This window comes from Chinchilla lanigera, unplaced genomic scaffold (assembly GCF_000276665.1).
Source record: "Chinchilla lanigera isolate Chin_1 unplaced genomic scaffold, ChiLan1.0 scaffold00053, whole genome shotgun sequence".
Classification (NCBI taxonomy): Eukaryota; Metazoa; Chordata; class Mammalia; order Rodentia; family Chinchillidae; genus Chinchilla; species Chinchilla lanigera.
The window spans coordinates 15,350,905-15,363,163 of NW_004955454.1; the positions used below are offsets into that span (position 1 = coordinate 15,350,905).

A 12,259-nucleotide genomic window follows, 5' to 3' on the forward strand; every position below is an offset into this window, starting at 1 on the left:
CTCGGAAGCGCAGCCCCTCCGCGTGTGCGGCCTGCGCGGATCCGCAGTCACCTGCTGCCTGGCCCGCAGGCGCGGCCGCCTTTGTCGGGGAGGCCGGTGGGCGCGGGCTGGGGAGCCGCCCTCGAGGTGGGCAGGGACTGGCCGCGTCGTTCCTGCGCTGGCGGAGGGCCAAGGCACTTACTCTGTGAAGGTGGAATTGAGAAATAAAAATAGTCTAAGGGTCAGCGTTGCACTCTCTCATTTATCGAACAGCTCTCAGTTGTGGAGATTCAGAAGATACAGATTGATACAAATCAGTGGTACAGAGAAAGTGACAAATACCCACTTACAAAATGAGGGCGTGTGAGTCACCGCGGGAACGCTTGCAACAGAGGGTGGGGCTCCGTGGGCGGCACAAGGAGCAGAGACGACGGCAAATTAAATTGTGGGGTTCGGAAGGGAAGCAGGGAGGAGAGGATGAAGTGGGGTGTGAGATTCGCCTGAGGGCCAGGTGGGACCGCCCGGCCGACCCACGCTGGGGACAGGCCTGGGTGCAGGAGAAACTGCTTTGTTCTTTATGTGGGGAAGAAACAGGCAGAGCTTGTAACCCTGGAAAAGTAGGCACAGAGAAGAGCCGTGACGCTCAGCGCTTAGAAGGTTCCTGGCGAGCCATGGAGAGGATCTGAGTAGCTGTCCTGTGGGGACGTTGTTTGTGGCGGATGTGTGTGCCCTGGCGTCAGGGCGGCTCTCCCTACCCAAGCGCGTGCGCCGCCCCCGGCTTCGGGGGACACCGGAGCTTCTGAGAGGGCTTGGAGACGCATGCAGCACTCCTTGCACCATGAGGGTGAGAGACGAGCTCCTCAGGCGCTGTGAGGTCCTCGAAGGAGGGGCACTTAACCAAACTTGGAGAGGGAGCCGGACTGCAGAGGTGGGGCGGGTCGAGGTGCAGATGCGAGCGTCAGCGGGGAATGGGAGCGGGCGGAGCCGCAGAGAAGCCGGGTGATGGGCTCCAGGTCCTGCAGTCTGCGAGAGCTCAGGTGCGCACACATCGGAAAACACCAGCCTCCCAGCATCTCCGCTGCCTCTCTGAGCTGCCGCTCTTCCTTCTGGTCAGAAGCTGGGGGTGGCCTCCGAGACAGAAAGCTTGAGCATCACCAGCGATCTCATCTATACCGGACACGGGTGTAGGCCGTGGAGGGTGCGCTGCTCATTAGTTACAGGAGCTAGGGACCTGCTGAGTGGGGAAGGCCTGGCTTGCGCTTGATGTGAGGGAGGCAGAAGTGGGTCCCCTCGGAAGCGAAGACTTTTAAAGCAAGAAATGGACCGTTCATGTGCAAGGTGTTTAATGGGTAATAAACATATGAAGAAATGGTCTTAACTACATCTACATCTCAGACCTTGAGGCTGAAGAGCTGTGTAATAAAAAGTTCACTGACTTTCAGATTGACAAACATTTTGAGAAAGAAATGTTTTTCCATGGAAGCGGTGAACATTATATAATTCTGGAGAAGCCATGCATATATCAGGAGCTAGAATGGTATCTATCCTTTGACCCAGTTCTAGAGACTTTATCTTCCCCAAAGAATCAAGTGGTTTGTTTTCTTCAGGAAGAGGAACGGGTCCTGGCAGTCAGGGATGGGAAAGAGACTTCATTCCGAAGAATCATGGACTGTATTACATTTTCAGGAAATAGTATATTAATGAAAAGCATTGATCATTAATTTCTAAAACATATATGCAGATGGAGCATGTAGTGGATTGAAAACTGGTGGTCAGCTTATAACTCCCAGCCGAACTGAGTAAGCGTGGTGCTGGTGGGTGTGCGAGGCTTATCTGAGGATTGTTGCCCCAGCATAAGAGGCAGAATGGAGAACAGGAAGTGAGGCTACTGGGAGCTGAGAGAGGCTGTTGGAGCTGGTGGAAGCTGTAAGGAGCTGTTGGTTGTTTTGGAGGAGCTCATCATGCTGGCTTTCCTAATGAACTTGGCTGTTTTCATACTACGAGGAGCTCGGGACCTTGTTGGCACTGAGAATAGCTTTGGTTCACTTTGGGAAGCTCTGGTCCTCACTTGTGCATTGCTTCCTGGCTCCAGAGGGGAAGATGGTGCAGTACTGGTCTCCTGGAGAAGCTTGCTGCATTGGCTTCCGTGATGGGAACTCGGCCATCTTGATCATCGGAGGAGCTCGGGACCTCACTGTTGCTGAGGATGGCTGTGGTACCTTTTGGGGAAGCTCTGGTTCTTCTGAGCATCACTTCCTTGCTCCAGTGCAGATCCCTCAGCCTGTTAGCACAGATCCTTCATCCCTCTGGCACAGACTTTCTAGATTCCACCACTGACCTTGGGCTTTCCCAGTGCAGATCCATGAAACAGGCCTGCATGAGATATTGTTATGAGATCTGGACCTCCAGTTGGATATGTGTGAGGCATTGTTATGAGCTCTATGTATTAAGGTGGACTCATGCAGGACATTACTGCAGGCTCCAGACCCTCAGCTGGATTTTTGGTTTATAGTTTGTGGACAGATTTCCTGCACTCTTTTGTATATCATCCCTTGGGTGATTATTATAAATAATCATATAAAATATATGTCCTGTATTATATTGTTTTACCTTGTAAATAAGCCCCAAACCATAACAGAGCACTCCATAGCTATTTCTATTAAATCACATTTTTCAAGGCTTTTGGAAATATGCCTTACATTTTATGAGTTTTAGAAACATAAAACTAAATATAAACTATGATCCAAATTTTTAATAAAATTTTATTTAGAGACATTAAAAACATCAAGAATGATCCACCAACATCTTAACGTTTTAAATTTTATTATAGAGTAATGGAGTTTGGTTGCTTTTTAATTTTTCTCTGGGCCTTTTTTGCATTTTCCAAAGTTTCCATTCTATACATATTTTTATTCATAATAAAAATATTTCTGAGGACACATATACCCAGATATTTCCACTCCTGAAGATGGATTAAGTGCACATATCCATGTCCTGGATTCTTCCAAAATTTCATTGAAATGAAAAAGAAGAGACAAAAAATGTAAATAAAGATATAATAGGACTAGGAAAAAAGAAAAGAATGAATGAGTGAAAGGAAGGAAGGAAGGAAGAAAGAGGAGGCCACTAGTAAGGGCTAACTAGAGGTTGGTAAGTAGATGGATCCCATTTCCAGTAACCAGAAGAAAGCTATTGGAAGCTGAAACACACGCAGAACATATTACAAACATGAGTCACTCTTCTCAACAGAAACCCAAAGAAACTCGAATTCAGAGAACAACACAAAGTGCAGAAATAGGACACAGGGCACCCAGATGGAATAAAGAGTGTTAAAATGAGAAACGAGACAATTAAAGTACTGAAATAAAATATAGGAAATTATTTTGTTACTAGGATAGGCAAGACAAAAAATCAGCATAAATTTTTGATATGACTATATAAAGTATAGACACTTCTGCACCCCCAGAAAATATAAGCAAAGTAAAATGATGGCAGATGAGTCCAACATTTTTTGCATGAAGAATTGACTGTTGCTAATTAACTGCAGTATAGAACATTTCTATAAGCCAGTTTAAATAGGACTAAGAAAATGGATAAAGAAATGCAGGGGCATCGCCCCTCGGCCAGCGCGTGGGGCAGCAGGGCACGGAGGCGGGGCACGTCCGCGCCAACGCTGCCGCCAAGATGGCAGAAGGCGCAGAAGCTGAACGAGCAGCACCAGCTCATCCTGTCCAAACTGCTGAGGGAGGACAATGAATACTGAGCCGACTGTGAGGCCGAAGGTCCCCGATGGGCTTCCTGGACTATTAGTGTGTTTATTTGCATTAGATGTGCTGGAATTCACGGAAATTTTGGAGTTCATATATCCAGGGTTAAGTCAGTCAACCTAGACCAATGGACACCAGAACAGGTACAGCAGCTGGAATCCAAAAGATCTTGAAACCAGTCCCGAAAACCTTGCTCCTATGCAAGAAATCCTGGTGGCTTTTGAGAGGAAGATAGAGAAGTATTCTGGAAAATTTCAAGAGGTAGTCGAGCGCATGCAAGATATGGGAAATACTAAAGCATGACTACTCTAGAAGCCAGTCTTCCAGAGAACTTTCAAAACCACAGACAGATCAAGCAGTAGAATTTTTCATCAGAGATAAATATGAAAAGAAGTATCATGATTAAAATGCTATAGTTATTACAAATGAAGAAAAGGAGAAGAAAAAGGACGAGAAAAAGAGAGAAATGGAGCCAGAAAAGCTTACAAAACCACTTACAGCTGGAAAGCTACAGAAGAAAGAAGATCAAAAATTGGAGCCTAAAAAAAGTACCAGCCCTAAAAAAGCTGCAGAGCCCACTGTTGATCTTTTAGGACTTGATGGCCCTGCAGAAGCACCAGTGACCACTGGGAGCACAGCCACGGCGCTGGCCCTCAGCGATGATCTGGACATCTTTGGACTGATAATTTCTAATCCTTTACCTGCAGCTGTCACGCCCCCAGCTCAGGGGAATTCCTCTGTACCAGCAGCTGCTACCCTGTCTACAGTAACATCCGGGGATCCGGACTATTCACTGAGCAAACTACAAAATCAGAAGAAGCAGGGAAGAAACAATTCTCCAGAGACACTATCTTGTCTCTGTATGGCACAGGGACCATTCAACAGCAGAGCACTCCTGGTGTGTTTATGGGACCCACAAATATACCGTTTACCTCGCAAGCACATTTCAAGGTTTCCCATCCATGGGAGCACCTGTGCCTGTGGCTCCTGGCCTCCCAGGAAATGTGATGGGTCTGAGTACAAGTGTGATGGTGGGCATGCCCATGCCCAATGGGCTTATGGAAAATGCACAAACCGGTGGGATGTGCCTTTCTCAAAATGCTGTTGGCCCCCAAGGAGGAATAGTGGGACAGATGGGTGTGCTACAGGGCAAGTTCAGCCTACCACAAGCTCGGCAGCCCCAGCGGGGCCTCTCACAGGTGAACCAGCAAGTGACAGGCATGAGCATGGGCACGGGCAGTGCCAGCTCCGCAGCGGGCCTCAGGAGGCCCCCAGCACCACGTCAGGCTGGCCGGCAAGCTCGTGGGGCCAGACGCTGAGCACGCAGCTGTGGAGATGAGCAGTCGGTAAAGCCCCATCCAGAACAAACACCTGACATTCCTTGCTAAATGCATCTAGTTCCCGTTTACTCCCGTACATACAATTGTTTTCTCCCCTGCATCTGTTCATATTAAGAATGACCTGATTGACCGCGTTGGTCTGTGCCGACGACTTTGATGTGGTGAAAAACAGGTTGAGAAACCATTTCGTGTCAAGGGCAGCTTTGCTCATATTTCCCTAATTTCATAAAGCCACATTATTTGAGAAGCTGCCCAGTCAACTTGCATAATGTGTTTTACTCTGAAGAAAATGTAGTTTGCAGCATACAAGGGATGCCGCTTTGGCCAGTCTCTCTATAAAATTATAGCTCTAATGATTGCATATAAGGGAAGTAGTTATGTGAGTAATACCGCTAACAGTATATACCCCACCCCAAATTAGCCAGCAATCTGTAGGAAGGTACCGTGTGATCAAATGTTTAATCATATAAGTAGAATGCAAATGTATCACTGAGCAGTTTTCTAGTGTATTGAAATTCTTTTTATTTCATCATTCACCTCCTTGTGCTGTTTTTACGATGTGCTCAACAGGGAACGTGGTTAGTGAAAGGAAGATAAACCTGGATGTTATTATAGAACTTAATGAATGTTCAAAGAATTCAAATTGTACCTGCTTCTTGAATTTGGATCGCTAATGTACATAGTGCTAAAAAGTGAAGACCTGCTCTGCACTATATGCAAACAGGGTGTTATGGTTTGGGACTTATTTTTGCAAGGTGAACAATATAGTACAGGACACATATTTTACAATATGTCACCCAAAGATTACTTATAATAGTCACCCAAAGAATGATATACAAAAGAGTGCAGGAAATCTGTCCACACACTAAGACCAAGGAATCCAGGTGAGGGCATGGAACCCAACATAATGTCCTGCATGAGTCCAGCTGAAGACCTAGAGCCCATAACAATGCCTCCTATAAGTCCAGCTGGAGGCCCAGAGCCCATAACAATGTCTCATGCGGACCTGTTTCATGGATCTGTGATGGGAAGGCCCAAAGGTCAGTGGTGGAATCTAGGAAGACTGTGCCAGAGGGATGAAGGGTCTGTGCTAGCAGGCTGAGGGATCTGCACTGGAGCCAGGAAGTGATGCTCAGAGGAACTAGAGCTCCCCCAAAAGATACCACAGCCATCCTCAGCAACAGTGAGGTTCCGAGCTCCTCCAATGAAGAAGACAGCTGAGTTCCCATCAAGAAAGCCAACGTAGCAACTTTCTCCGGGAGACTCAGCAGTGCACCATCTTCCCCTCTGGAGCCAGGAAGCGATGCTCAAGGTGAGGACCAGAGCCCCCCAAAGGGAACTGAAACCGTTCTCAGTACCAACAAGGTCCAGAGCTCCTCAGAGAATGAAAACAGCCAAGTTCATCAGGAAAGCCAGCATGATGAACTCCTCTAAAAAACCAACAGCTCCTTACAGCTTCCACCAGCTCCAACAGCCTTTCTCCACTCCCAACAGCCTCTTTCTCCTTCTCCAGTTCTGCCTTTATGCTGCTGGCAACAGTCCCCTGGTGGGCCTCCCACTACAAGCACCACCCTTACTCAGTTCAGCTGGGGGTTATAAGTTGACCACCAGTTGTCAATACACTACCATCCACCCCTGATCAACTTGATAACCGTACACATTTCCTTAATCCGTGGTCTCTAGTGGCAGAATTGTGAAAAGTTAACATGTCTTAGTCTATTCACATTTACATTAATATAACAGTTACATATGTACAATTTTTTGCACTCATTCCTGTACCAAAAACACAGTAAAGTGTGACCAAAATTCAAGGTTAAAACACAATACTTTGAGTAATTAACCTGATTACAAACATATCTAAAAACAATATAAAAACATTAAAAGAACTATTGCAATCACAGTCCTTACTTCCCATTAATTTTTACAATGCATGGCAAGACTAGAAAATAGGGCCAAATCAAATACACTCTTATCTTCAGGTGAAAGGTTTCAGTTCATTTTTACATTGTCCTGTTCTTAACAATCAGGTTGTTCTCTATTTCAGTCTTGCAACCCAAAGCTCCAGTAGCGCCACCCCTCTGGCCAAATATTTCACATCAGTCTACTGGCTCTTTGCTCTTAATTTCAAACAGCTCTGGCCAAAAGCTCTCAACAGTAACCATGCTATTACCATCCCAACAATAGACTACACTTACATTTTGTTTCTCCAACCAGGCAATATTTCTAAACATAAGCAATATGCAGACCAACTTCTGCCAAAGCACAGTATACTACCTGGGATCCAGCAGCCAGTGCAGTCCTTGTCAACTGAAGCCTCCCGAGCTTCATCTTAACTGGCAGCATTTCCATGAGTACTCTGACTTTCCAGACTCCAGTCAGAGTCTCCAATATAGTTTGCAGCATACAAGGGCAGCCTCTTCGGCCAGTCTCTCACAACATTTCCAAATTAATTCCGTAGGTTCTTACGTCACATGGCCAGGCAACATCACAGCAATAGCCCCACTCCCAGTACCAATTTTGTGTTGATTTGGGACTTATTTTTGCAAGGTGAATAATATAATACAGAACACATATTTTATAAGATTATTTATAATAGTCACCCAAAGAATGATATACAAAAGAGTTCAGGAAATCTGTCCACACACTATAGACCAAGAATCCAGCTGAGGGCCTGGATCCCACGATAATGTCCTGCGTGAGTCCAGCTGAAGACCTAGAACTCATAACAATGCCTCTCAGACGTCCTCCTGGAGGCCCAGAGCCCATAACAATATCTCATGCAGGCCTGTTTCACGGATCTGCATTGGGAAGGCAACACAGCAAGCTTCTCCAGGAAACCGGCAATGCACCATCTTCCCCTCCGGAGCAAGGAGGTGATGCTCAGAGCAAGGACCAGAGCTTCCCAAAGGGAACCGAAGCTATTCTCAGTGCCAACGAGGTCCCGAGCTCCTTGGAGGATGAAAACAGCCAAGTCCATCAGGAAAGCTAGCATGACGAGTTCCTCCAAGAGAACCAACAGCTCCTTACAGCTTCCACCAGCTCCAACAGCCTTTCTCCACTCTTTCTCCAGTTCTGCCTCTTATGCTGCTGGCAACAGTCCCCAGGTGGGCCTCCCACACCCAGCACCACACTTACTCAGTTCACTTGGGGGTTATAAGTTGACCACCAGTTGTCAATCCACTACACAGGGTAATTAAAACAAAGCTGCTTTCAATCCTTGAAGGTATATCCAGGTTTGAGACAGTAATTTTTTTACATTTTATGGTGCCTAGTACTGACAAAATGTTATTTCCCTATTAAACAGGTGAATCCATAAAAAAGGAAATGCACGGGCAAGTCACAAACACATACAAATACAATAATGGAAAACATCTGGAAAATTGCTCAATCTCCCTGACACGCAGGAAAAGTCAAGTTGAAAGGGAATGTCCTACTTTTTCAATCCATCACTATCCACATTTTGGGAGACAGTACTGGGCATTGAATCTACAGCTATAAACTGAACTATGTCCCCAGGTTTTTTAAAAAAATTTTCGAGTCAGAGTTTTGATAAATCTCCTAGCTGATTCAGGCTGTGTATCAACTTATGATCCTCCCACCTCAGCCTTCCAGAGTGTTGGGATTATAGGCATACCTCACCAGGCCCAGCTCAATATTCACAGATTTGAAAGTTATTGAGAAATTCAGGATTCTTTCCACATCCTTCAGTGTGAGAGTATAAACTGGTGTGACCTTTGTCAGTGGTTAAATGGTCAGTGGTGTTCTCATGCATTTGACTATTATTTCATGTCTAGGAATCTATCAAATATGATATATCGATTGCAGCAATAATTTTCATTGAAGCGTGTGTGTCACAGCAAAAGACAAGAAATTGCTTAAACTCATATTTATCCCATTAATCATGTAACTGAAGAGTCACGTAGTAGAATTCTATAAACTGACAGAAACAATGAAGCTTATGCTATATTTACTGGAGAGATCTCCAGGTCGTGTGAAGTCAAGAAGGAAAAGTACAGAATTATCCCACTGAAGTTAATTTTACAATTGCACAGTTTGTGGGTATTTGCCTAGGGGTGTGCGTGTGTGTGCACGCACATGCTTACATGTTTAATACAGAAGGAAGTTCATCAAGGATCGGATCTGGAAGGCTGACACACAAGTTGTTCAGACTGGTTACCTCTGGAGGGAGCAGAGTTGTTGCGGGAGAGCAAAAAGTGGCTTCTCATGTTATGATTCATGTTTCTGCACTATTTGACTTTTATAAATGTCATGCATTTTTTATGATATTAAAAAATAAAACATGCCAAATTTGTGCCTTAAAAAGTTTTATTATAAGAACATAGTATCTTTGGGAATTACTTTGGAAAATGGTGGAAGAAGTCCTTTCATCAGATGCAAGATGCATCAGTTTTACCAAAATGTAGTATTTGAGTTGAAGAAGATTACAAAATTCTCAGAGAAGAACATGATTAGGGCAGACATAGGTTTGTTTGTTCTAGGATAAGAAGAAAAAGCCATGCTACCTGGACCAGAGGTAGGAAACAGACATCTCTAGCTTACAAAAAAAGCGGGATAACTAATACCTGTGAACAGTTAATCAAAGAGGTGTAGGATCTAGGGGATATTTGTCCTGCTATGTTTTTTGGGGGAAAGTAGACATGTACAAAGAGAGAGAAAGCTAAGTGTCAAAGAGGACACAGAGAATTCTGCACAGGATTGGAATTCCCTACGTACCTCATTTCTCAGGAGAGCCAGGCACAGAGCCAAGCACTCTTTCACCAAAAAAGACAAAAGGGTATGTTGTTATATATTAGTTTGCACTGTTATTTAAAAATCGTTATCATTGCTAACAAACTTTTTTTCTGAATAATGGTAGTGTGAGTGGTGTGGTAGTGAATTTGTGTGGATTCAGCCTGGACTGTCATGCCAAGATCCTCAGGTCATGTCAGAAGATGAGACAGAGACAACCAGGGTCCCAAGGCCCAGATAAGAATTGTCCTCTTTTCATTTTGTCTTTCTTTTATAGGATTTCTTCTCCGTTTGGGTTCTTTAGATTTGAAAGCATAGTACTAGTGAAGTAGTATTGTTATTAGCTACTAGTATTAACTGTAGAGAAGATATTATGGGTATATGATCAGGTTCATGAGCAGGACAGTATATCTCAAAGTGTTACTGAGATGTAATTTATATGATATAAAATTTATTTTATTTATTTTTTACTTTTTGAGACAGGTTCTTGCTATGTATTCCAGGCCAATGAGGTGATTCTCTTGCCTCAGCCTCCTGAGTGATAGGATTACAGGTGGATGATACTACACCTTGGTCAAATCACCTATTTTAAATGCACAGTTTAGATTTTAGAAAATTTATATACTTGCACACTTGTACATTAATACAATGCAGTTCTGAGCACTTCCATCACACACATCAGCAAGTTTTGTTAGGACCATTTGAGCCACCAGACCAGATGATTAAGTATTCATCCGAAAGGAGCCACTAGGCTAAAGCCAGCCCGTTGTTAGGACCATTTGAAATAAATATTTGCTTAAAATTTACTGGGGAGTAGAGGTAACATAGGTAGTATAGAGTCTGGCCCCAACATGTGTGATGAACTTGTGGTTAGGTATTCCAAAAGAATTGCTTCCCTCATCATTATTTTTCACTTAAATCAAGTTAATTCTCCATTGTCTTTCCCTACCCCCAGTCCCACTTCCCAGTTCGACCCTCCAACAGGACCTTTTGGGAATGATGTGACGGTTTTCCAGGCCATTCTTTTGGCTTTTATAGGCTATTATGATTGTAATATGTCCTCTAAAAGTTCATGTGTTGGAAACATAATCCCCAAATTCATATGTTGAGGGTGTTTGGAGGTAGGCTTCTGGGGAAGGAATTACAATTAGGTGAGATCATGAGGTTAGGGTCCCATGATAAGAGTAGTAGCTAACGATAAGAGAGACCAGAACACGCAGGCTCTATCCATCCGCTGCCATATTACGAGGCTGCAAGAAGGCTCTTCCCCGTGCCAGTGCCATGCTCTTGGGCTTTTAGTCTCTAGAACTATCAGAAATTAACGTTTTCTTCATAATATACCCAGTCTGTGGTGTTCTGCTGTAGTGGTAGAAAACAGGTGAAGGCACAGACTCTGTTTAATGTTTTTCTATTCCTCTCATCACGTGTGCACCAGCATAGCCAGCACACTCCCTCCAGATCCTGCCAACTCACACAAAGGACAAGGTAGGTTTGACTTCAAGATTCTTGCACTTGTTTTAAACAGGCAATGAATCCCTTTTGTTTTCCTAAGAGATCATTTAATTATATTAAAATGTTTTTTAAAAATTTATAACTTTTAGATTCGATATTGGAAAATTTTCTGTGGACTTCTAGTCATCAATATGAGCAGAAATAGAAGTCATCAGACTTATCCTACTAAGCTTTTCTAAAAAAATTTGAGTTTTAAAATAACATGTAGAACATTCTGGAGGTCTCCAAGATGACATCTTTTTTTTTTTATCTCCTTTTTCAGAGTACTATAATTTTCAATATAGAGATGTTTTACTTCCTTTCTTAGATTGATTCCTATGTATCTCATTTTTCTGGATGTTATTGTGAAAGGTGTGATTCCTAATTTCTCAGTGAGTTGGTTATTTGTGCACAACAATTTTGTAGATTTTTGAGTGTTGACTTTGTACCCAGCTACATGACTGAATTTGGTTATTAAATCTAGAAATCTTTTGCTAGAGTTTTTGGGATCTTCTGTGCAGAGTATCATGTCATCTGCAAATAATCATAATTTAACTTTTTCTTTTCCTACCCTTATTCCTTTTGTTTCTTTCTCTTCTCTAATTGCTCTGGCTAATGTTTCCAGAACTATATCAAATAGGAGTGGTGATAGTGGACATCCTTGCCTTGTTTCTGATTTTAAAGTGAAAGCTTTCAGTTTTTGTCCATTTACTGTTGTTTTGCCATAAGTGGCTTTCATCAGATTGAGATAAAAAAAATCTATTGCAATTTTCTCTAGGCTTTTTATTATGGATGGATGCTGGACTTTGTCAAATGCTTTTCCTGCATCTACTGAGATGTCATGTGATTTTTGACTTTGGTTTTGTTGATACGTTATATTACATTTATTGATTTGCATATGTTGAACCATCTCTACATCCCTAGGATGAATTG

The 12,259-nt window shown here is 43.5% G+C and overlaps 1 pseudogene; it reads left to right on the forward strand.

The window, feature by feature from the left end:
• The first annotated feature begins 4,007 nt into the window (after positions 1-4,007).
• LOC102007297 lies at positions 4,008-5,489 on the forward strand (annotated as a pseudogene).
• Positions 5,490-12,259: the final 6,770 nt, after the last annotated feature.